This window comes from Pelobates fuscus, chromosome 6 (genome assembly GCF_036172605.1).
Source record: "Pelobates fuscus isolate aPelFus1 chromosome 6, aPelFus1.pri, whole genome shotgun sequence".
Lineage (NCBI taxonomy): Eukaryota > Metazoa > Chordata > Amphibia > Anura > Pelobatidae > Pelobates > Pelobates fuscus.
The window spans coordinates 255,635,687-255,662,153 of record NC_086322.1 but is presented as its reverse complement, the minus strand read 5'-3'; positions in this window follow the sequence as shown (position 1 = coordinate 255,662,153).

The window sequence follows — 26,467 nt, the reverse complement described above, 5'->3', positions numbered from 1 at the left end:
GTGTGTATTATAGAGATACTGAGTGTAATACAGGGATACTGTGTGTAATATAGAGATACTGAGTGTAATACAGGGATACAGTGTGTAATATAGAGATACTGAGTGTAATACAGGGATACAGTGTGTAATATAGAGATACTGAGTGTAATACAGGGATACAGTGTGTAATATAGAGATACTGAGTGTAATACAGGGATACAGTGTGTAATACAGGGATACTGAGTGTAATACAGGGATACAGTGTGTAATACAGGGATACTGTGTGTTATATACAGATACTGAATGTAATACAGGGATGCTGTGTGTAATATAGAGATACTGAGTGTAATACAGGGATACAGTGTGTACTATAGAGATACTGAGTGTAATACAGGGATACAGTGTGTAATACATGGATACAGTGTGTAATACAGAGATACTGAGTGTAATACAGAGATACTGAGTGTAATACAGGGATACTGTGTGTAATATAGATATACTGAGTGTAATACAGGGATACAGTGTGTAATACAGAGATACTGAGTGTAATACAGGGATACTGTGTGTAATATTGAGATACTGAGTGTAATATAGAGATACTGTGTGTAATACAGAGATACATGCCACAGTCCAGGTGTTAGTCCCCTTGAAACAACTTTTCCATCACTATTGTGGCCAGAAAGAGTCCCTGTGGGTTTTAAAATTCGCCTGCCTATAGAAGTCTATGGCGGTTCGCCGGGTTCGCCCGTTTGCGAACATTTGTGAAAATTCGCGTTCGCCATTCGCGAACCGAAAATTTTATGTTCGCGACATCACTACTTCTAACCTGACAGGCCTTACCTCCACAAACATACAAAAACCACAAGCAGCCTCTACCCGCAAACAGCTGCACAAGCAACACTGTCAGATATTGGTGATGGAAGGAGGACGGGGATAAGGGCAGAGTCGGCACTTCCAGTAGGCCAATTAGCTAGTGCTGTAAGAGGGGGCCACCCACAGTAGCTGTAGTGCTCATCTGGACTGCCCTCCTCACAGGAATATGCTGCCATGTGTTGTCATGGAGATATGATCCCCGATCATAAAAACCCCGCCTCCTCCGCAGACCGAACTGCCAGTGACTGCGCCTCTCTGCTAGACCCTTCTCGTTGTAATCACAGAAACCCCACCTCCCCCTCTGTGATCCTACCTTCTTGTGGTAATCACTGAAACCCTGCCTCCCTCTCTGTGCTCCTGCTTATAGAAACCACAACTTCCCTTTTAATGGAGTTGCCACTCTCTGCTCCTAATCTCCTCGAGGTAATACTGTGAATTATTTATATAGATTGATCCATTTTGCCCCAGTCTGTTTCTTACTATGTGACTGTATCAGGCACTTGGGGTCTATTCAATAAACAGTGATTTGCCAATGTCTGTAAAAGATTCATAACTTTGGTTGAAATAGCAAAGTTCGAAAACATTTTTAATTAAGGTAAGATTCTTTTCCAACTTTTCTATTTTGGAGTAAAAGCTACTTAACCTCTTAAGGACCAAACTTCTGGAATAAAAGGGAATCATGACATGTCACACATGTCATGTGTCCTTAAGGGGTTAAAAAAAAAAAAAAAAGAGCAATGTATCTTGTTCATATTACTGAGAGATATACCTAAACCACTGACCAAACCTACTTTCCAGATCTTAATAGCGGCGAACTCGTTGCTTGCAAGAGCCTGGAAAACAGGTAAAGTCCCGAGCACAAAAGCCTTAAGGGAACAAGTAACCCTTAACTGGGACTACGAGCTAATGGCGCACTCCTACATAGCCCCTAACCCCAACACCATCAAAGCCAAATCCATATGGGATAATTATACACGTTAAGCTACTAACAAGGGAAGACCAGGAGCGGGGGGGAGCTCTCCCCTCAACTAACATAATATAAGATACTAAGGTACGCAGCCAAGAAGTGTACCAACAGAAACACACATGAGCCAACAAAGCTTTGATAGAATCATTGACGAGACTACTGCTATATGCGTCCCCTTCCTACCCACCCCCATCCTCTTTTCTTTTCTGTACCCTGCCCAATTGTCAACCCAGGACGTTAAACCTCAACCACGACTCCTCAAGATGGTGGCTCGAGTAGGCAAGATGGCGCTGGATGGTTTCCTAATGTGATAGTAACAGTTATAGGAAAGGTAAAAATATCTTTTGTAGCAAAGATTTAGATCATAGAGGGAGAAGGGGGAGATCACCTAAATGTCTATTTCAGTGAAACTGAACTTGTTGTGAAATCCTATCTCAAACCTCTAATAGCAAATGCAATAAAGAATAGTAGTGCATATAGTTATACCATAAGATATGTAATATACACTTATAGTGTTAAAGTTTAGAGTTATGTTCTTGTTCATCGGCCTGGCGGATTCTCCGCGCCTGCCTATCCTTGTTAGGTCAGTTTCGGAAAGTTTTGTTCAATTTAGGTGTTCCCATCGCAGAAGACGAAACTGAAGGCCCTAGTAGGTTTTCTCCTTTTTGGGAATCGAAATCGATTTTGTCCGATGTGAGTATCATCTTCCGGAGTGTAAATTGCGGGTATTGTCAACCATGGTGGTTTTGGTTCAGGGTTCCGGGAAGGTTCAGCTTAGGCAACTGCAATCTCTCATGGGACACTTACATTTTGCATGTTTTGTTATGCCTATGGGTAGGGTATTTAGCCGGTGGCTCTTGCTAGCGACGGTGGGTATTCGGCTCCCCTTCCACTTCATTCATATAACGTAATGGTTAAAGGCGGATTTGGGTGTGTGGAGCTGTTCACCAATGCTTCCGGATCTATCCGTATTGGTGCATATTTCCAGGGTCACTGGTGTGCAAGTCGATGGCCTTTGATTTGGACTGGTGAAGACTTTTTACACTACCTAACCTTCTTGAAATAGTTTCCCATCATTGTGGCAGTGGAACTATGGGGTGCTGTTTTCACGAACACGCAGATTCTCTTCTGGATGGACAATATGAGTGTTGTCAATGTGGTAAATCAGATGTCATCAGGGTCCCCCCCAGTCTTAGCTCTGTTACGGCGATTGGTGCTGTGATTCCTAGAATATAACATATGGTTTCATGCAGGTAATGTTCCAGGGGTCAATTATTCTATTGTGGATTCTCTGTCTTGTCTGCAGTGGGATCGTTTACAGGAAGTAGCTCTGAGAGCCGACGTGACGGGCCTGACGTGTCCAGACTTTTTATGGAACCTCGATTTCAGAACTTAACAGAACTAATCAGAGGGTTGTTGGCTCTATCTTCATGGCAGGCATATGGGTCGGTATGGAAAAAGTGCATCTCAGGTTCGGTAGGAGAGTTTGATTGCAATGGTAGGTTGTGCACTATGCTGGCTTTTCTGTCCTCCCTGCATTCTGCTCGAGCATCAGTGGCTTTGCGAAAACGTAAATTTTCAGCCCTTTACTTCCTTATGTAGTTTTTGGGATGGGAGGATGTTACCAAGACATTCCTAAGCCAACGCATATTACAGGGTTGGGGGAGGGAACGGGTGGCAGACGTCCGTCGTCCGCTCTCTATCCCCTTACTTGAAAATCTGTGTGGGGTTCTGCAATCTGTTTGTTTTTCCCCCTTTGAAGCTCTTCTCTTCAGAGTGGCTTTTTCCCTATGTTTCTATGCGGCTGTGCGTATTGTTGAGTCAGTTGCCCCTAGAGCCAGTAGTGCCTCAGCGATGTCTCTCTCGGCTATTACCAGTGACCAAAGCTCAGTGGAATTGTGGATTAGGAAGTCTAAAACAGATCAGTTGGGGTCTGGTCGAGCTATTAGAATTGATGCTACTGCTGGTGTTTGGTTTCTGGTTTCCTTGGTTCATGCCTACCTTTGGGTTCGCGCATCCCGGGAGGGTTCCTTGGTTATCCATGAGGATGGGTCAGGAGAATTTTTCAGTGTCTTTAAGTCAGCGTTGCACTTGCTGGGGGTACAGGATAGTGGTTACTCCCCCCATTCTTTTTGAATAGGTGCGGCTACTCAGGCTAGCAGATTAGGGTTATCAAATGCAGCTATTCAGTGTTTGGGTCAGTGGAGCTCCCACAGATTTTGCTTATATGTGCACCCTCACTTATTGTAGGCGCTCGGGAGGTAATAACCATTTATCTGTTTTCCAGGTTCTGTCCATTTTCTTTGGATTATAGGTCACTCCTTTATTTACTGGGCAGCTCGTTGGGCAGAGCAAAGACCATAGGGCAGGAATCTGGGGTTCTCTCATGACCAGGTTAGGGTAAAATGGCGCGGGATAAAGGGCCTCAGATGGCATCAGATTTACTCGGAATGCATAGCCCTCCGGCGTTTTGTTTCTGGCCCCGTGATGCTGCTTATCCATGCAGAGGGTAACGACTTGGATGTGTCTTACCATGGACTTAATTCACGCATGTAAACACGATTTGGCGCGCTGCTCTGCATTGTTTCCATGCTTGGTGTTATTTGGTTGGAGGTGGTTCCCAGTCTCTGTTGGCAATCCTTACCTAACGCCCTGGAGTGATCTTGTAGTTGGCTCTTCATGATCATATCCAGATTTGTTTGCAGTTTAGGGGGCCTGGTGATTCGTCATGTTGAGCTGGATGGCGCCAATCATAGCATGATGAAGAATGATGTGGTGCACCTCAACCCCATTGGATTAGATATTTTTTAAAACACAAAGATAAAGCACCGCGCTTACAGCAACAGTAGCTTAGTATCCAACAGCTCAAAATACATAATAAAAACAAGAGAACGTTACCTGCGCTCTGGCATAAATCCCTATGTACATTTAAACAAAATGGAGGCTCTTTAGTTTTATTCCAATGACCATTTGAATATAAGCTCACCTGCCCCGTCAAGACAAGCCCCAAAAGGTGAGTCCTACTCTAGCCATTAGATTTGCTGATATCCGCCAAGAATCTTCAATGAGACAGAAAGGGGTATTTTATAAACTAATTTTGTATGTTATAAATTAATGTGTATATTATATAACCCTATTTAGGGTTAATAGGTATGTAAGAGTTTATAAAACATCCCTTCATGTCTTATTAGAGATGTTTACACTTTGTCTGATACCAGCAAAATGTATTGTATGTTTAGAAGCCCTATAAAGGGTTAAAAGTGAAAGGCTTATAAAATACCCCTTCCTGCCTACACTAGTAATGCATAAGGGATAATTATCAATGCAATACAAAATGCAAACCTTAGAGACATTGTGTTGGTTATCATTATAATTGTTCCTTATATTTCACACTGTCCTTATCAGCTGTTACCATGCTTTAATTTTCTCAGAAGTGCTAAGGAAAGTTTGTGGCAATTAACTTATATCTAAGATTTCGATATGGTTATTAAATTGAGCAACAATTGATTTACTTTCATTTTATTTAATTAATGTTGTCTGAATTCGGACCTTGGGCAGCCATTTCATAAACAGCTGCAATTTTCTCACAGTTAACAGAAGTGAAATATTTTGCAATTCATACTAAGATTCTCATGAGCCATTAAAGGTTATTGTTGCTGGTCCTTCGGCTTCAAATAACTTTTAAAATGGCTGCCCTCCCATTCAGCTGGATTGTCTTTGTTCAGCTCCCACTGTTTCTTGGCTACTGCCCTGGGAGAGAGATTCTCTAAAAAAAAAAAGAGTCTCTGAAAACTGTGCTGGGATTTCGTTTTATACAATGTCTGTTCCCTCCCTCCTGCATTCTTCTAACTACTCACAATGCTGATTTTGTCCTAACGTGGGATGGCCAGACCATAGTTTTCAAACTGATGCTGTGCTGACTAAAATATTTAAGGACAATCTCACAGAACTGTGCTTGTATGTACTAAAATCTATCTATATCTTCCTGAATGCAGATTGTATAGCAGATTGTATAGCGTTCTGCATAAATTACAATTACGATTTACATAGTGCCTACACAGGCAGCAGTGCTGTACAATAGATAAACTAAAACAAATAATTAATTATAAGAAAACAGGTTTCACATATGAGAATGGCAAGTGAACAGGGAACTCCCTAAATGAGCTTACAATCTAAAAGTATGGGGGACAAATACGCTGAGAGAAGTGAGGGAATCAGGTGATTTAGGTATATCTGATGGTGATTGGGAGGAGCGGGTACAGTAAATGGGAGGAGGAAGTGGAAGGTTATAAGAGGCGAGCCAATAGGCTAATCTCTGAAGAAGTGTGTTTTTAAAGCGACACTATAGGCAAGCAGACCACTTCAGCTCATTGAAGTGGTCTGGGTGCAGTATCACTGTCCCTCTTAGTCAGGGACGTATTAGCCGCAAGGCAAACAAGGCATTTGCCTTGGGCGGCATTTTCCAGGGGGCGGCAAAAAAAGCCTTGCGGCTAACCGACATGCTGGGCTGGCGGGCGGCGCTGCTGGGCGGCTGGCGAGGGAGCACTTCCCCTGAGCTCTCTGCTCAGCTCCCTCGCGCGCCGCCTGCAGAGTGAGGCAGCCTCACTCTGCGGGCGGCGCGCGAGGGAGCTGAGCAGAGAGCTCAGGGGAAGTGCTCCCTCGCCAGCCGCCCGCCCGCCAGTGCCGCCCTGCAGCCACTGGACCACCAGGGAATGGGAGAACCCCCCCCCCCCCCACCAGCATTCCCAAAGGTAAGGAGGCTGGGGGGGGGTTAAATAAAAAAAGAGAAGTGAGTATTAATGTGAGTGAGTGTGTGTGTGTGCGTCTGTTAGTGCGTGTCTGACTGTGTGTGTCTGTTTGTGTGTGTCTGTTACTGTGTGTGTCTGACTGAGTGTGTCTGTTAGTTAGTGTGTGTCTGTTAGTGTGTGTATGTTAGTGTGTGTATGTTAGTGTGTGTCTGTTACTGTGTGTGTCTGACTGTGTGTGTCTGTTAGTGTGTGTGTCTGACTGTGTGTGTCTGTTAGTGTGTCCGACTGTGTGTGTCTGTTACTGTGTGTGTCTGTTAGTGTGTGTCTGTTACTGTGTGTGTCTGACTGTGTGTGTCTGTTAGTGTGTGTGTGTCTGACTGTGTGTGTCTGTTAGTGTGTGTCCGACTGTGTGTCCGACTGTGTGTCCGACTGTGTGTCCGACTGTGTGTCCGACTGTGTGTCCGACTGTGTGTCCGACTGTGTGTCTGACTGTGTGTCCGACTGTGTGTGTCTGTTAGTGTGTGTGTGTCTGACTGTGTGTCCGACTGTGTGTGTCTGTTAGTGTGTGTGTGTCTGACTGTGTGTCCAACTAACGTGTGTGTGTGTGTCCAACTATGTGTGTCTGTTAGTGTGTGTGTGTCCGACTGTGTGTGTCTGACTGTGTGTGTGTGTGTGTCTGTTAGCTAGTGTATGTGTATCTGTCAGTGAATGTGTGTGTATTTAGAAGGCGGGGCAGGGGGAAGGGTTGGGTGGGGGTGGCGCGCGCAGGGGGGGGTGTCTGAGTTTTGTCCTGCCTAGGGCAGCACAAAACCAAGATACACCACTGCTCTTAGTACTGCAATGTAAAACATTCCAGCGCAACTGCAATGCTTACATTGCAGCAGTAAGACAGCCCCTAGTGGCTGTCTACCAGCCACTAGAGACTAGTGATGTCGGGAACACTAAATTTTCGGTTCGCGAACCGGGCGAACCGCCATAGACTTCAATGGGCAGGCAAATTTTAAAACCAACAGGGACTCTTTATGGCCACAAAAGTGATGGAAACGTTGTTTCAAGGGGACTAACACCTGGACTGTGGCATGCCGGAGGGGGATCCATGGCAAAACTCCCATGGAAAATTACACAGTTGATGCAGAGTCTGGTTTTAATCCATAAAGGGCAGAAATCACCTAACATTCCTAAATCACAATGGATATGGATTGACACCTGACATATGACATATTGACACCTTGACATATGGATTGACACCTGTCCTCAAAGCCCCTGATACACACTGACACAGAGCAGAATAGAGACTGTTCCCCCTACATAGGGTCACTTGGCAGATATGGATTGACACCTGTCCTCAAAGCCCCTGATACACACTGACACAGAGCAGAATAGGGACTGTTCCCCTTACATAGGGTCACTTGGCAGGTATGGATTGACACCTGTCCTCAAAGCCCCTGATACACACTGACACAGAGCAGAATAGAGACTGTTCCCCCTACATAGGGTCACTTGGCAGGTATGGATTGACACCTGTCCTCAAAGCCCCTGATACACACTGACACAGAGCAGAATAGGGACTGTTCCCCTACATAGGGTCACTTGGCAGGTATTGATTCACACCTGTCCTCAAAGCCCCTGATACACACTGACACAGAGCAGAATAGAGACTGTTCCCCCTACATAGGGTCACTTGGCAGATATGGATTGACACCTGTCCTCAAAGCCCCTGATACACACTGACACAGAGCAGAATAGGGACTGTTCCCCTTTACATAGGGTCACTTGGCAGGTATGGATTGACACCTGTCCTCAAAGCCCCTGATACACACTGACCCAGAGCAGAATAGAGACTGTTCCCCCTACATAGGGTCACTTGGCAGGTATGGATTGACACCTGTCCTCAGAGACCATGATACACACTGACACAGAGCAGAATAGGGACTGTTCCCCCTACATAGGGTCACTTCGCAGATATGGATTGACACCTGTCCTCAAAGCCCCTGATACACACTGACACAGAGCAGAATAGGGACTGTTCCCCCTACATAGGGTCACTTGGCAGGTATGGATTGACACCTGTCCTCAAAGCCCCTGATACACACTGACACAGAGCACAATAGGGACTGTTCCCCCTACATAAGGTCACTTGGCAGGTATGGATTGACACCTGTCCTCAGAGACCATGATACACACTGACACATAGCAGAATAGGGACTGTTCCCCCTACATAGGGTCACTTTGCAGATATGGATTGACACCTGTCCTCAGAGACCATGATACACACTGACACAGAGCAGAATAGAGACTGTTACCCCTACATAGGGTCACTTGGCAGATATGGATTGACACCTGTCCTAAGGATCCCTGATACACACTGACACAGAGCAGAATAGGGACTGTTCCCCCTACATAGGGTCACTTGGCAGGTATGGATTGACACCTGTCCTCAAAGCCCCTGATACACACTGACACAGAGCAGAATAGGGACTGTTCCCCTACATAGGGTCACTTGGCAGGTATTGATTCACACCTGTCCTCAAAGCCCCTGATACACACTGACACAGAGCAGAATAGAGACTGTTCCCCCTACATAGGGTCACTTGGCAGATATGGATTGACACCTGTCCTCAAAGCCCCTGATACACACTGACACAGAGCAGAATAGGGACTGTTCCCCTTATATAGGGTCACTTGGCAGGTATGGATTGACACCTGTCCTCAGAGACCATGATACACACTGACACAGAGCAGAATAGGGACTGTTCCCCCTACATAGGGTCACTTGGCAGATATGGATTGACACCTGTCCTCAAAGCCCCTGATACACACTGACACAGAGCAGAATAGGGACTGTTCCCCCTACATAGGGTCACTTGGCAGGTATGGATTGACACCTGTCCTCAAAGCCCCTGATACACACTGACACAGAGCACAATAGGGACTGTTCCCCTACATAGGGTCACTTGGCAGGTATGGATTGACACCTGTCCTCAGAGACCATGATACACACTGACACAGAGCAGAATAGGGACTGTTCCCCCTACATAGGGTCACTTGGCAGGTATGGATTGACACCTGTCCTCAGAGACCATGATACACACTGACACATAGCAGAATAGAGACTGTTCCCCCTACATTGGGTCACTTTGCAGATATGGATTGACACCTGTCCTCAGAGACCATGATACACACTGACACAGAGCAGAATAGAGACTGTTACCCCTACATAGGGTCACTTGGCAGATATGGATTGACACCTGTCCTAAGGATCCCCGATACACACTGACACAGAGCAGAATAGGGACTGTTCCCCCTACATAGGATCACTTGGCAGGTATGGATTGACACCTATCCTAAGGATCCCTGATACAAACTGACACAGAGCAGAATAGGGATGTGGAATAGTACCTGGGGAGCTGGGGGGTGCCGTTGATGTGGAGCAAGACGCAGCAGCAGAAGAGGACTCAGCCGAGGTTATGGAAGAGGATGGAGTAGGAGGAGTAGAGGAGGTGGCAGCAGGCCTACCTGCAAGTCGTGTCGGTGTCACCAACTCCTCTGCAGAGCCACGCATTCCATGCTTGGCAGCCGTCAGCAGGTTTACCCAATGCGCAGTGTAGGTGATATACCTGCCCTGACCATGCTTTGCAGACCAGGTATCAGTGGTCAGATGGACCCTTGCCCCAACACTGTGTGCCAGACATGCCATTACTTCATTTTGCACAGTCAAGTACAGGTTGGGGATTGCCTTCCACTGCGGTGTCCCAATAGCTACAAATTTTTTGAACGCCTCAGACTCCACCAGCTTGTATGGTAAAAGCTGGCGGGCTAATAGTTCAGACAAGCCAGGTGTCAGACGTCGGGCAAGGGGGTGACTTTCTGACGCTTGCAGACAACTAACTGCTATTCAATCTATAACAGTGAAAAAAGTTTTTTGGTTTTAAATGCACGCTATTGTGACACCAGATATGAGTGGCAATGTGCACTGGCAGAGGTCTGCAGAGTACAAGCTGTAGACCTGACACCCGCTTGAAGACAACTAACTGCTATTCAATCTATAACAGTGAAAAAAGTTTTTTGGTTTTAAATGCACGCTATTGTGACACCAGATATGAGTGGCAATGTGCACTGGCAGAGGTCTGCAGAGTACAAGCTGTAGACCTGACACCCGCTTGAAGACAACTAACTGCTATTCAATCTATAACAGTGAAAAAAGTTTTTTGGTTTTAAATGCACGATATTGTGACACCAGATATGAGTGGCAATGTGCACTGGCAGAGGTCTGCAGAGTACACGCTGTAGGCCTGACACCCGCTTGAAGACAACAGTAAAAAAAGTTTTTTCTTTGTAAAGGCACGCTATAGAGACACCAGATATGAGTGGCAAATTACACTTGCTGAGGTTGGCAGAGCACACACTGAAGGCCTGACACCCACTTTAGGGACACTGACCTCTATTAGCATACACTGAAAAACTTTTTTTCTTTGTAAAAGCACGCTATACAGACACCAGATATGAGTGGCAAATTACACTTGCTGAGGTTGGCAGAGCACACGCTGAAGGCCTGACACCCAGACGCTTGCAGACAGCTAACTGCTATTAGCTTACAGTGAAACACTTTTTGTTGTTTTTAAAGGCACACTATAGTCACACCAGACATGAGTGGTGGCAATGGGCAAGTGGGCACAGTATCCACTGTGAGCCTGACACATAAGCTGGCAGACAACTAACTGCTATTCAATCTATTACAGTGAATTTTTTTTTTTTTTTTAAAGACAAGCTTAACCCCTTAAGGACCAAACTTCTGGCATAAAAGGGAATCATGACGTGTCACGCATGTCATGTGTCCTTAAGGGGTTAAGCTATTGTGATACCAGATATGAGTGGTGGCACTGTGCAAGTGGGCACAGTATCCACTGTGAGCCTGACACAGAAGCTGGCAGACAACTAACTGCTATTCAATCTATTACAGTGAAAAAACATTTTTTGTTTTTAAATGCAAGCTTAAGCTATTGTGACACCAGATATGAGTGGTGGCACTGGGCAAGTGGGCACAGTATCCACTGTGAGCCTGACACAGAAGCTGGCACACAGGCAACTGCTATTCAATCTATTACAGTGAAAAAAAAGTTTTGTTTTTAAATGCAAGCTTAAGCTATTGTGTCACCAGATATGAGTGGTGGCACTGGGCAAGTGGGCACAGTATCCACTGTGAGCCTGACACACAGACGCTTGCAGACAACTAACTGCTATTCAATCTATTTCAGTGAAAACAATGTTTGTGGGTTTTTAAATGCACGCTATTGTGCCACCAGATATGAGTGGCACTGTGCACACTGGCAGAGTACACGCTGTTGGCCTGACACACAGACGCTTGCAGACAACTAACTGCTAATTAATCTATTACAGTGAAATTTTTTTTTTTTTTTTAAATGCAAGCTTAAGCTACTGTGACACCAGGTAAGAGTGGTGGCACTGGGCAAGTGGGCACAGTATCCACTGTGAGCCTGACACAGAAGCTGGCAGGCAGGCAACTGCAATTACATTACACAGAAAAACTGATGTTCTAGCCCTAAAAAGGGCTTTTTGGGGTGCTGATGTCCTTACAGCAGAGATCAGATGAGTCCTTCAGGACTGTAGTGGACACCGAATACCCTAGCCTAGCTATCAATTTCCCTATCAAATGAGCAGCAGCTACACTTTCCCTCCTCTATCTAAGAATGCAGCTTCAGAATGAATCTAAAATGGATGCTGTACAGGAGATGGGAGGGTCTGGAAGGGAGGGTCTGCTGCTAATTTGCTGGAATGTGTCTGCTGACCGGGAGGCACAGGGTAAAAGTTTACTCAATGATGACGAATAGGGGGTGGATCGAACCGCGCATGTGTTCGCCCGCCGTGGCGAACGCGAACACGCTCTGTTCGCCGGGAACTATTCGCCAGCGAACAGTTCGGTGCATCACTAAGTCTGATATCTCGTCCGTTGGCTCGGAAAATCCTCCTGATAGCCTGGAGCTAAAAAATTAACCCCCTTTTTCAGGATCCCTCTGGGATTAGAGTTCACTGTGGATAGAGTAGATTGTGACTGTGATTCTACTGGATTAGTTGGAATTTTACTTCCAGAATCTGTATCTGAGGAGTCATAGTCTAAGGTTAGACCATTATCAGAAGTGCGTCGCATTCTACGGTTGAAGGATTTATAGACATTCCCAGTCTGATAGTCATTGGAATCCCTTAGGAATTTATCATGTTTCCTAAATTTCACTGATTCTTGATATTTATCCAGGTTTTGTTTCAGCCTGGATTAAAGAAAAGTGAAATTCGGATCGTTTAATTCCATTAATCTCTTCATCCAAGTCTGTATTTACTGTTCTAAGCTGTTCATGTTCGAATTTGCAGATAATCTGCATAAACGTTTTAGAGCAAGAACCAGCCGCAGCGTCCCATTCCTTCATCAAGTCTGCATTACCAGAATAAGATGAAGGAATGTTCATCACTCTAAGACCTCTCGGTATCATTTCTTTGCTCATATTTGTTCTCAATGGATGAAATCTCCCAGCATGTTCAAATCTGTTTCTTACATAGATTGTGAAGTTTATTAAATGATTTATTAATGTTCGGAGTGGTGGTATTGGAGTCTAATTTTGTGTTAGAGAACAAATTTTCTGCATCTTTACACCAGACATTACTTTCAATTTTATTAGATAAGAAGCCAGCCATATTGTTTTTATAAAAAGAAGGAAAGATAAACCACTCTATATAACCCTGGTATTGAAACCTAATAAATTATAATAGATAGAGGTACTCCCTAAATAGAAAACCCAATCAGAAGTACAGAGAAAAATGGGTTATAGGGGTGGCAAAAGGGCATAACCCTGCATAGAGCACAGAAGAGGAGAAAAAAATGATGAAGGTAAGATCACCCCGTATCCAAACGGGCTGATCTCCTTCAAACCACCCCAAAGCGACGTCTATCAAAAAAATAAATAAACTTTATTCGGAATAACTAGGTAAAAAAAAACCACCTAGGAACTCATAGATAAATCGTTCCTGATAACTGCAAGGATAAAGTTATAGCAACATATATCCAATCCCTAGACACTGTAACAGTCCAACTCTTAACAGAGTTATTGCTGAAGGTAATTGTTGCAATATAAACTAAACCTTGCAGGTAGTTATTGCTGAAGGTAATTGTTCCAATATAAACTAAACCTTGCAGATAGTCACTGAGTGGAACTCTTAATGGTCCCGTTCTTGAATAATTCGGAAGTCGAACAAAGATTCTGAGTAAAAAATGTCTCGGTATGCGAACGATCTTTGGTACCCGAACATACAACAAAGAGCCATGTATCATTTTCAAGTCAGAAAAGGGTGCATTTGCAAGACCCATCTCTTTTTGTACTACTAATAAACCACTAATAGTGTCACAGGTCTGGAGTACGGTAGGGAGTTACCAGGGGACAATTATAAACGTCAATATGTAAAGTAAATATAAAAATGTGGCTATCCGTAAAAAACATAAACAAGAGTATATCCTACACTGTGGCTTTATGACTCCATAAAATACATTGCTAAAATAATAATGTAATACTTTTATATCTTGCTTTGGAACTGCAACACTGTTGAATGCTGTATTCCATGTCTGCCCATGTAGAATGCTGTTATTTTGGGGGTCTGGAACGGATTAATCAATTTTACATTAATTCCTATGGGAAATGTTGATTCGGTTCTCGAACAAATCGGAACTCGAACAGCCTTCTGGAACAGATTAAGTTTGAGTTCCGAGGTTCCACTGCATTTGGTCATTTGGTCTGCCTAAATACATTGTAAATACTACAAACTTCTTTTAATGCACAGAACCACAGCATAAAGCATTCAGACATCTGGAAATAAACAAGGTGATTTGGTAACTATTTATGTGATTAATTACTTCACATCAAAGTTGTCGGTCTCAGTGAACGCATTTACATTGTTTTATCACTAAAGTTAAAATTGTCTGCAATTTTATGAAAATTTCTAATTTTTTTTTATAAATTCTTTATTTTGAAAGATTTTTTGTTTTATGGGGTGGGGGTACAGAAAAGAAAATGGGAGGTTCAAGGTTTAAAATACACATTGCACATAACAAACGAGTATTTTTAACAGTTTGCGAACAGAGCAAATCAATACATCATTTCAGTGTACATTCTTATCAGCTTTGTGTATTTTGATAGGGTTGCAAGGGTACAGAATGGGAACGGGGGGGTTAGAAATTGGTTAGGGAAAAGTACATGCTATACAGTTTGTTTACATATAGGCATTTCGTTGGTTTATACATATGGACAGTAGCTCTGTTTTGTTCGTTGTCGGCTATTTTGTCCTAGTGAATGTTTAAGTCTCTTGTAGTGTGACTTGTTCTAGTGGTCTGGGTAGCGTATTTGAGACTGAGGGGTTCAGTTTATGGTATGGTTTCTTGGAGGTTTTGTTGTGCCCCTCGTGTTTGCTTACAGAGGTGGTCGGATCGGTTCGTTGGGGTTCGGGCTCCCCTCGTGTGAGGGGGGGGGTCGGTGTGGGTAATTATTCGCGTCGTTCTGGTCCATGTCAGATGTTCTTCGTGCTTTAAGTAGTTCGTTGGCTGTCGTAGGGTGTCGGTTTGAGTGCAGGTCGGGTGACTTTCTGGTGTTGTGTGTAGTGTGGTGTGGGGTGCGAATCTTTGGTGTGTCGGTGTTCAGTTGAGCATTGGTAGGTGTTCGTGTGTGCCCTAGGTGTCCAATGTGGAGCTGTCTCCTAGGTATGTGGGTCCTTTATCCTTGGGTTGGCATCTGGTTTCGGTCCGTGCAGCTGCTTGGATTGTGGGGGAGTGTGGGGGGGGTATGGGGGAGTGTGTGGATGGTCTCCAGGTTCAGGGGAGGGGATGGGAGGGCTAGGGTTCTGGTCTTAGGGTGTGTGTGGTTATTGGGTTTGTGAGGTGTTGTGTTATGTTAGTGTTGGTTGTTGGCTAGGTCGTTAATGGGAATGCATAGAACCACGGGTCCCATATTTTTTTGAAATTTTTAGTTGTGTCGTGGATCAGTGCGGACAATTCGTCCATTTTAATTGTGTCCTTTATTTTTCTCTTCACTGTGTCCAGTGTGGGTGTGTCTGGGCTGCCCCATTTTTCGGCGATGGCTCTTCTGGTGGCGAGTGCGATTTTGGCTATCAGTTTGTTGTGGGACCTTGGTGTGTTGGCCATGGGTTTGGATAGGAGCCATATCCATGGGTCATGTGGGATGTCTGTGTGGAGGATCTGTGAGACCATTGTTTCTATTTGGTTCCATATTTGTGTGGTATGGACACAGTCCCACCACATGTGTATGTAAGTGCCTCTGTGTCCGCAGCCTTTCCAGCATAGGTCAGTGCTTGACCTGCCCATCTGTTTCAGTTTTAAAGGGGTGACGTACCATCTTAATAACGTCTTGTACGCTTGTTCCTTGTGATTTACACATATGGATATGGAGGCTGTGGCCTCCCATATGTTTGCCCAGTCTGATGGGTCCTCGGCCTGCCCTATATCCCTCTCCCAAGCCGACACGTATGTGAGTGCGCCGTCCTTAACGTTTTGGATTATGTGGGTGTATAGCTGGGAGATTTGTCCTTTATGCGTTGGGTTTTGTAGGCAGTGTTTCTCAAAGGGCGTGAGTGGTTTTGTGCCGGCCTGTGTAATTGTTGGTGTTTCTAGGAAGCTTCTGAGTTGTAGGTGGCGGAACATGTCAAAGGTGCGGAATGGTGTGGTTTGTGGAAGGTCTGCGAATGGTATCGGTTGTCGGTTTCTGTAGAAGTGGTGTAGTCGTGTGAGGTCGTTTTCTTCGAAGCGGGCGAAGTCTTTTGGTGTCATGCCGGGTGGGAAATGTGTGTTGCGAAGTATCGGTGTCAGTGGTGAGGGTTGCGAAGTCAAGCCGCTTTTTGGGGTTACTTTGTCCCATATTTTGATTGTGTTGAGGATTGCAGGTGATGTTTGGGGTAGGTGGGGTCTGGCTGTTCTGGGGAGCCAAATATACAGTGAGGGGAAGTCTCTACCAAAGATATCGTGCTCTAGGTCTACCCATCGCTTGGTGCCGCTGGGGGCGTGCCAGTGTTGTGCTTGTGTTAGCTGGGCTGCCTGATAATAATGGATGAGATGTGGGAGGCCTAGACCCCCTGCTTTGTTGGGGACGTATAGGGTCTGTCTTTTAATCCTGGTACGTCTGTTGGCCCAGATGAATTTATCGATGGTAGTTTGTAGTTGTTTAAAATCTGCGTGATTGATTGGGATTGGTAGGGTTTGGAATAAGTATAAAAGTCTTGGTAGGACGTTCATCTTAATCGATGTTAGCCTGCCCAGCCATGATATCGGCATGTTTTGCCATTTGTCTATGTCTTGTTTGATTTTTTGGATCGTGGGGGTGTAGTTTAGTTCGTAGCTGCGTGAGAGGTCCGTTGGTATGGCAATACCTAGGTATTTGATGTGTGTGGGTGTGAAGTCAAAGGGGCAGGTTAGGCGTATGGCTGTTTTAGTGGGGGTGTCTAAATGGATGGCCAGGACTTCGGTTTTGTCAATGTTTAGTTTGTATCCAGATACTTTAGCGTAGGTCTCTAGGGCTTGAAGAAGTGGTGGGAGGGATGTTTTTGGTTCTGTTATTGTAATGAGTAGGTCATCTGCATATGCAGCCGTTTTATATTCTTCCTCGCGGATTTTCAGTCCTTGTATGTTTTCGTCTGATCTGAGTGATTGCAGAAGTGGTTCTAGGGAGAGCGCGAAGAGGAGTGGGGATAGGGGGCATCCCTGGCGTGTGCCGTTATATATTGTGAAGGAAGGGGGGTGTGTTAATGGTAGTAGGAGATGGGCTTGCGGGGTGGCGTATAATACTTGTAGGGCGGTTATAAATGTTTGTGGGAATCCGAATTTGAGTAGGGTAGCGAATAGGAAGGGCCATAACAGTCTGTCGAAGGCTTTTTCTGCGTCTAGTGATAGAAAGAGGGTTGGTATGTGTCTAGTCTGTGCCGTCCATATGAGGTCGTACGTCCGTCGCGTGTTGTCGCTGGCCTGTCGTGTCGGTATGAAGCCTACTTGGTCTGGATGTATTAGTTTGGGTATGAGGGGGTTCAGTCGGTCGGCGAGGATTTTGGTAAACAGTTTTATGTCAACGTTGAGGAGGGAGATCGGTCGGTAGTGTCCTGGTTCTAAATGAGATTTGTTGGGTTTTGGGAGGAGGCAGATGTTGGCTTGTAGCATGTCTTTTGGTAGGGGGTCGCCGTTTAATATAGCATTGTACAGGTTGCATAGGTGTGGGATTAGGGTGGGGGCGTACGTTTTGTAGTAGAGCCCGGTAAATCCGTCCGGGCCCGGGCTCTTGTTGGGTTTCAGGGCTTTTATGGCCCGTGCAATTTCAACTGTTAATATGGGGTTGGCCAGCGATTGTGCTGTTTCTTCGTTAAGGGTGGGTAGTGTTACGTGGTTGAGGTAGCGTTCTGTGAGTGTTTCGATAGGTGTTGGGTTGTGGCGTGCTTCCGGTGAGTGGTCGTATAGAGCCTCGTAGTATTTTTGGAAGACGCTGGCGATTTCGTTTGGGGCTTCTGTGACTGACCCGTCTGGGGTGCGTATCTTGTGTATCTGTTTGTTTTCGGATCTCTGTTTGAGTTTTCGTGCGAGTAGGGTGTCGGCTTTGTTGGCTTTATCATAAAAGAGTTGCTTTGACCATAGCAAGGCTTTTGTGGAGTCTTTTGCCATATGTGTTTTGATGTCTGTTTGGCATTTTTTAATTTGTTCGGTTAGCTCCTGCGTTGGGTCGATTTTGTGTTTTGCTTCGAGGGTTCTGAGGGTTTTAAGTGCGCTTTCTAGGTGTGCAATCTGTTGTTTTTTGTGGATCGTCGCCTGGTTTATTAGGACTCCCCTGATTACCGCCTTATGGGCTGCCCAAAGTGTCCCTTCCGAAGTGTCCGCGTCTGTGTTTAGTTGAAAGTATTCTGTGAGGGCTCTGTCTACCTCTTGTCTGATTCGTGGGTTGTGCAGCAGGTGGGGATTTAGTCTCCAAGACCATGGTCTGACTGTGCATGGCAATCTGATTGTGAGCGTTATTTCTGCGTGGTCAGACCATGTAATGGGACCTATGGATGTGGTGTGGACTTGCGGTGCTAATGCTGGGGAGATGAGGAAGAGATCGATACGGGAGTATGAGTGGTGTGGATGTGAAAAGAAGGTGTAGTCCAGGGATGTTGGGTGTTGTGATCTCCAGGCGTCTAGTAGGTGGGTGCGTGAGATGAATGCTGAGAGCAGTTTGTCGGCTTTGGCCGTTGGTTGTTTGTGTTGGGTGTGCGTGCGCGTGCGGTGTCTGTCTACTGAGGGTGATGGGGTGGCGTTGAAGTCCCCTCCAAGTATGGAGTGGTGGGAAGGAAAAAGGGCTAAGTGCGCTTGCAATGTTTGCCAGAATGTGCTAGAGGGTACATTTGGGGCATATACGGAGGTGAAGGCGTACGAGTGTGTGCCTATTTTGCCTGTGACTGTGAGGTATCGGCCTTGTGGGTCTGCTATTGTGCGTTGGATGGCGAGTGGGCACGATTTTCGTATGACGATAGCTACTCCGTTATGTTTGTCGTGAGGGGAGCTGGCGAAATGATTGATTCGGTAATGTCGGCTTAGGAGAGGGAACTGTTTGGCTTCGGTGTAGTGCGTCTCCTGGAGGAGGAGGACGTCCGCCTTAGATCTGTTTGCCCATCTCATAAGTTGGTGACGTTTGGCCGGGTTGTTTAGCCCTTTGCAATTTATTGATAGGCAGGTCAATGTGGCTGGCATACTGGGAGTCGCTGCGTTGTGTTTGTTGTGTGTTTTGTTTGGTTTCTGTTGTGTGCGTTATGGGTGTGTGCGTGCTCCTTGGTAAACTGGGGGGGGCGAGAGTTCGGGGGGGGGAATTGGTGAGGGGTGGCGGTATGGGGGGGGGGGGTGTGTGGGTGTCGGGTGTCCCGGGTGGGACTGAGGCTAGGGGGTTTGTTGGGTCCTGGTCTTACTATCGGGTTGCCAGGCGTCGTGTGGGCGGTTGGGTTTGCGCGGGTGGGTATTTGTTGGTTGTGTGCTATGGAGGGTTCGGGTGTGCTTGTAGTGGCTTAGTGGTCGGGTGGTTCCGGTGGTGAGCGGTTGGTTGGGGTTTTGAGGTAGGAGGTGGGTCGGTACTTCGCCTCTCCCTCTCTGTCCCCGGGTTTTTTGTATTGTCTCCGATGGTGCATCTCGAGTAAGGTGGTTTAAGAGTGGGTGTCTAATGTTCCAGTGTTTTGTCTTGTTTTGCGTGAGCGTGGATATGTCGGGGGTTCAGCTGATCGGTGTGTGTGTTATTGAGTTGTGGGTGGTTGATGTTCGTCTAGTGGGTAGTGAGGCTGTGAGGGTGTTTTTCTTGTTTATGGTGTGTGTGGTTCTGTCCCCTGTCTGGTGTGAGTTTGGTTCCTTGGTTGCGTGTGCTTATCGCGGTGTTTTGGGAGGGTGATGTAGGGGTTGTTGTTTGTGTGGTGATGTGGTGGCTATAGTGCATGGGTCTGAGTACTTGCAGGTTCCAGTGGGTGCTAGGTACGTGATTGTTTGCTTGTCATTGAGTGGGTAGTCTTGGTTGCTCAGGCAAGGCTTGCGGTCTCATCTCAACGGTTCGGGAGTCTGGTGTGGTTTTGCTGAGGGGCAGGGGTGTGTGTGGGGGCGGGGTGTGCAGTCTTAGTTGCATGTCTCTAATTGTCTGTTAGTCAGGATATAGTGTCCCTGTGGGGTTGGTGGAATGCTTGTTGATTTCAGGGGGTTAGATGTATAAACATAGGCGGAGCGGTGCCATGTTGTCTGAGGGACCATGGGTGGTGTGTCATCCGGTGGGGTGTTGTATATAGCTGACTGGTATTGCCCCCATGTGCAGAGTAACTCAAAACAGTCCTATGTATACTGTGCATAATATAAACAGTGTTGTACGTTTTCCAAACATAAATATATACATAAGAAGTGCTTCAGGGTGAAACAAGTTTTACATAACAGACATAACGTTTGTGGAGTAGCTTCCACGTGTGGGAGCCTACGATTCCCCTTAGGTGCCCTGTGATCGTGTCAGATCGGTTCGGTCTGGTTAGGAGGCCTTGCAAATTCTGTGGGCCTCTATCGTATGTACTTTCCTCCCCCCATCCCCCCCCCCCCCCCCCCCCCCCAAACCCCGTCTACTGCTAAAGGGAGATAAAGGGAGAAGGGTGGCAGGGGCTGAGGGAGAGGAGCTGGCCATTGAGTCCGGTTTGCGGTCTTGGTGTACCTCGATTCTTAGTGTACCGGGTTGGGTTGCGTATGGGTCGGTCTGCTAGAGTTGGGCTTAAGGGGACTAGGGGGGTCCTCAGCCCTCTGCTTTAAGTGCTGGGAGTAGGGAGGAGAGACCGTCCGGTGGTACCGGTGTGTGGCCTTAATGTGATTCGTTACTCGAGGTGCTGAGTTGGGTTGCGCAGGGGTCGGGTTGATGAAATTGGGCTTAAGGAGACCGGGGAAGTCTTTTTCTTAGCCTCGCGGCCTGTTATGACCCGGGGCGAGTGGTTAGTGCGGTTGGGAGGCCTCCTCTCTTCCCGGTCAGGGTGTGGGGTTTGTGGGATTTATACCTTGCCCCCTGCGCTCGTGAGTTTTACTGTACGTTTGGGTCTAGCAGGTTTGGGCCTTGTGGGGAGCAGGCATAGAGCCCTAAGGTGCCAAGGTCTGGCGGTTGACTACAACATTTGTGATAAACCATAATAACAATCAAAAACATTTAACTGGGGTGTAACCTGTCGTAGAATATACTACCAGAGGAACAGTGTCCTTGGACCGTGTTCGCGGAGTGGGTCTGTCCGCCTTGATTGGGTCTGCCAGGGTAGTACTGGCGGCTGCTTGTGGAGCCGTTCAAGTGTCCGTTTGGGTAGAGTCCTGTGAGGCCGGTGTTGGATTGCGCCTTGCTTGCATGCGGTTCGCGGCAATGCGGGGTCTGTCTTTGCGGCTGTTATCTCCAGGGGTAGGGCGGATGGGGTCCGTCGGGGGGTATCTCAGGGGGATTCCCAGATGTGCTGCGAAGTCTTGCATGTCCGCGACCTGATGGAGGGTGAAGGTTTGTTCTCCTTTCTTTACGGTCAGTCTAAAGGGGTGCCCCCACATGTAGCGCCATCCGGTTTCTAGCAGTGCGGTGGTGAGGGGTTTTAGTTCTCGGCGTTTCCGCAATGTGGAGGGTGCCAAATCTTGATAAAAGTGTAGCTGTTGACCTTGGTATAGTGGTGGGTGACGAAAATTTCTAATTTTTTAAATAGTTACAAAGGCTGAAAAAAGAAATGCGTCCATCAAGTTCAGCCTTTCTCTCAATTGTTTTTGCAGCTCCCAGCTCCCAGTCTGCAGAGACAGACTACAACTCAGGGAAGTGAAAGATGGTGGGGAAAGGCAGCAGGGAGACAAGGGGACACTGAGACACTAGGGGACACAGACACTAAGGGACACAGAGACACTGGGGACGCTGTGAGACATGGGGACGCTGTGAGACATATGGACATTGGGAGACACATTGGGCATGGAAACACTAGGGACATAGTGTCTCCATGTCTCCCAGTGTCCCTATGTCTCTCAGCCAGTGTCTCAGTGTCCCCTAGTTTCCCAGTGTCTGTGTCCCCATGTCTGTGTGTCCCTGGTGTCTCAGTGTCCCCATGTCTCCCTGTGTCCCCAAAGATCTGTCTCCCAGTGTCCACATGTCTCCCAGTGTCCACATGTCTCCCAGCCAGTGCCCTAGTGTCTCAGTGTCCCCACAGCTCCCAGTGTACCCTAGTCGCCAAGTGTCTGTGTCCCCATGTCTCTCAGTGTCCCCATGTCGCTCAGCATCCCCAAATATCTGTCTCCCAGTGTCCACGTGTCTCCCAGCCAGTGTCCCTAGGGTCTCAGTGTCCCCAGATTTTCAGTGTCCCCATGTCTCCCAGTGTCCCCATGTCTATGTCCACAAGTGCCCCCATACCTCCCAGCCAGTGTCCCTAGTGTCTCAGTGTCCCCATGTCTCTGTGTCCCTAGTGTCTGTGTCCTCATTTCTCCCAGTGTCTCCATGTCTCCCAGTGTCCCCATGTCTGTACTCACAAGTGCCCCCATGTCTCCCAGTGTCCCCTGGTGTCTCAGTGTCCCCATGTCTCACTGTGTCCACATGTCTCTCAGTGTCCCCTAGTATCCTAGTGATACAGGAAACACTGAGACATGGGGACACGGGGAGAAATGAGGACAGACACTGGGAGACTAGGGGACTGGGCGACATGGGGACACTGACACTGCGATACATAGGGACACTGATGCCATGCTGGCCTTCCTTCTTTGGACAGACATGCCCCCTTTTTGGGCATGTTCGCCCTTTTGGCAGTTCTGGTCACGTGATTCGGTCTTCCCTTTTACCCCGCCCATTGCTTCACTGGACACTGCCGTTAGAGGGTATGGATTTACTTGAAAGATGAAAGCATAAATTAGAGAGAGATTAGCATAGAGTATGTGTTTTCTTATAGCTGCATACTTGAGTTTCCTTCCATACCATCTCCATCAGATACATGACGCTCGAGAGGTAAGACTGTTTTTGGTCGATAAGATTCTGTAATTAGACCCCATCATAATTGTCAGCACCAGGCCCACTAGGCTCTTAATCTGGCCCTGGGTTCAGGCACTCCAAGGTTCAGAACAGGCAATTTTTTTGGAACCCACAGCAACGTTTCAACCTTTACTGTCTTTGTCAAACAAAGACCGAAAAGGTCGAAACGTTGCTGTGGGATCCAATAAAATTGCCTGTTCTGAACCTTGGAGTGCCTGAACCATTTTTGTATTTTATATATATATATATATATATATAGTCTGGAAGATAGCTTTGTGTAGACATTTAGATATCCAGTGCTCGGTGACACATATTGCATACAATTCCATTTGATACCGGAAATCTGGGTCTTTTCTGCAAAATGTCTTTATTGTATTGCTATATTCAATATATGAACTTTCATCAGGACATAAATACATAAATACCATACAGGGTTATTTATTAAAGTGAGAGTTCAAAAATAATTCAAAGCCAACTTCAAATTTAAAGGGACACTATAGTCACCAGAACAACTACAGCTTAATGTAGTTGTTCTGGTGAGTGTAATAGCTCCCTTCAGGCATTTTCATGTAAACACTGCCTTTTCAGAGAAAAGGCAGTGTTTACATTGTCCCTAGGGACACCTCCAAGTGGCCATTCCTCACGCTCATTCCTCACGCTCATTGATTCAATGCATCTCTATGAGGAGGTGCTGATTGGCCAAAATGGCATTTGGCCCCACCCCCTTGCCGATTTTAGCCAATCCAATGCTTTCCCTATAGGAAAGCATTGGATTGGCTAAAAAACTGAAATTTTGATTATGTCACTAAGGGGGCGGGGCCAACTCTGGCAGACCCGCATGACGCTGGAACTATGGGGAGTTTTAACCCATTCTGAGGGGGCTAAGGGCGTGCAAGCCACCTAAATGGTGGATTAAACTCTATAGGGTCAGGTATACATGTTTGTTCCTGACCCTATAGTGATCCTTTAAAGTGTCGCTCGAACCACTATGACCACTCTAGTGATTGAAGTGGTTAGGGTGGTAGGAGTCAGTATGTGCAGTGTTTCAGCAATTGCGTGCCGGGGGCAAGTTGTACCAACAGTGCATAAATTAGAATTTGTGCATAAATTAAAATCATCCCACTCTGTGCTCACTCCAGCCACCCACCATGCTCATTTAAATAAAAAAAACCTTTCTCCCTCCCTCCTCTCACTGGTCCAGAGTGCATGCATGTGCTCCAAACTGGCAATTAGTCCAATCACAGGATACTCTATGAGAAGCCTGTGATTGGATTGCGTGCAGCCCAAGTGATGTTGGAGGGGACGCAGAAAACCAGTGCCGGGAGCTACTCCTGGCGCTTGATTGCAGGTAAGTAAAACATTTTTTTTTTTAGGTTTTAGAACAAATTGAGAGGGCCCACAGTGCCCAGTAGGACATATTACATAGGAAAGCTCCCCCCACTCTATAGTTTAGTTGATTTAATTTCCTGACTAACACGTCAAGCTTGTTTGCTTTTGTTTTAATTCACTCATGTTATTATATCTATGGGGACTTATTGACCTTAATAGCAAGGATGAAGAGCATAGGCGTGCGCAGCCTATTGCATTAGGGTGTGCACCCTAAAGCACAAACACGCCGCATGTGTATATATTTATTCTATTTTTATTTTTCTATTTTTACTATATATATATATATATATATATATATATACACATACACTGCTGTGTGTGTGCTGCTAGTGTGCTGTGTGAGGGTGGTGTGAGGGTGGTGTTAGTGGGATGTGTGGGTGAGGGTGCTGGTAGTGTGCTATGTGGGTGAGGGTGTTTGTGTGGGTGCTGTTTGTGTGTGAGGGTGCTGGTAGTGTGCTGTGTGAGGGTGTTTGTGTGTTTTGTTAGGGTCCTGTTACTGTGCTGTGTGAGGGTGCTGTGTGTGAGGGTGCTGTTTGTGTGATGTGTGCGTTTGTGTGATGGTGCCGTTTGTGTGATGTGTGTGGGTGTCGTGTATTTGTGAGGGTGCTGTTTGTGTGTGTGTGTGTTTGTGAGGGTGCTGTTAGTGTGCTGTGTGTGAGGGTGTTGTGTGTTTGTAAAGGTGCTGTGTGTGTTTGTGAGGGTGCGGTTAGTGTACTGTGTGTGTGAGCGTGCTGTATGTGTCTATGTGCTGTGTGTGTGTGTGGGCTGTATGTTGGGAGGGGTTGTGGAGGTGGGGGCAGATTAGAAAATATCCCCCCTCCCTACCTTATGTAGGGAGGGGGGATCCTTGCTGCCATGTACCATCCCTGGTGGTCCAGTGGAGAGTGAACTCTAGCCTGCGGAGCTAGAGTTAACTCTCGCGAGATCTGAGTGTTGCCGTGGCAATGCTCAGATCTCGTGAGAGGAACCTGGCAGAGCTGCTGTCTAGATCTCCCCGGGTCCTCTCCTGCCTCCCTCCGTGTTGCTGTGGGTTGGTGAGGTAGATCTTTGATCTCCCCGCCAGCCCATGGAGGCTAAGAGCAGAGCCGGCACTCAGATAGCGCCGACTCTGCGTGAGCCGTCAAGGGAGATCCGGACATCTCCAGAGAAGTCCTGGGGAATAAAGTGTGGGAACTCTTTTCCCACCCCCCCCCCAAAAAAAAATATACACGTGTGTGTGTGTGTATATATATACTGACACACAGATATATATACGCGTGCACACACATACTCAGACACACACATACATTCACAGATACACACACAGTTACAGACACACACACACTCACATACCCATACACTCAGACACACACATACTCACAGACACACACTTACAGACACACATACACTCACACACACACACACACTCACAGACACACACCCATACACTCAGACACACACATACTCACAGACACACACTTACAGACACACATACATTCACAGACACACACATACATTCACAGACACACTTACAGACACACAAACATACATTCACAGACACTCACATACATTCACAGACACACTTACAGACACACAAACATACATTCACAGACACATACAATTTTTTTTTTTTTTTATTAAAACAAATGTCCACCCAGCCTCCCTACCTGGAGTGCTGGCGTGGACTTGTCCCTGGGGTCCAGTGGGTCAGGTGCCTGTGTCCATCTCAGACGCGGCGAGGGAGCGGTGTGCTCTCTGCTCCCTCTCGCCGCGCGGGCTGTCTGCTGTAGCTGGGAGCCGTAATATGACGTCATATTCCGGCTCCCGGCATCTGCAGACAGCCCGCGCGGCGAGAGGGAGCAGAGAGCACACAGCTCCCTCGCTGCGTCTGAGATGGACACAGGCATCCGACTGGGGGGGGGGGCATGGGGGCTTGAAGGGGGCATTTGGGGGCACTGAGTGCCCGCAGGAACAGCGTT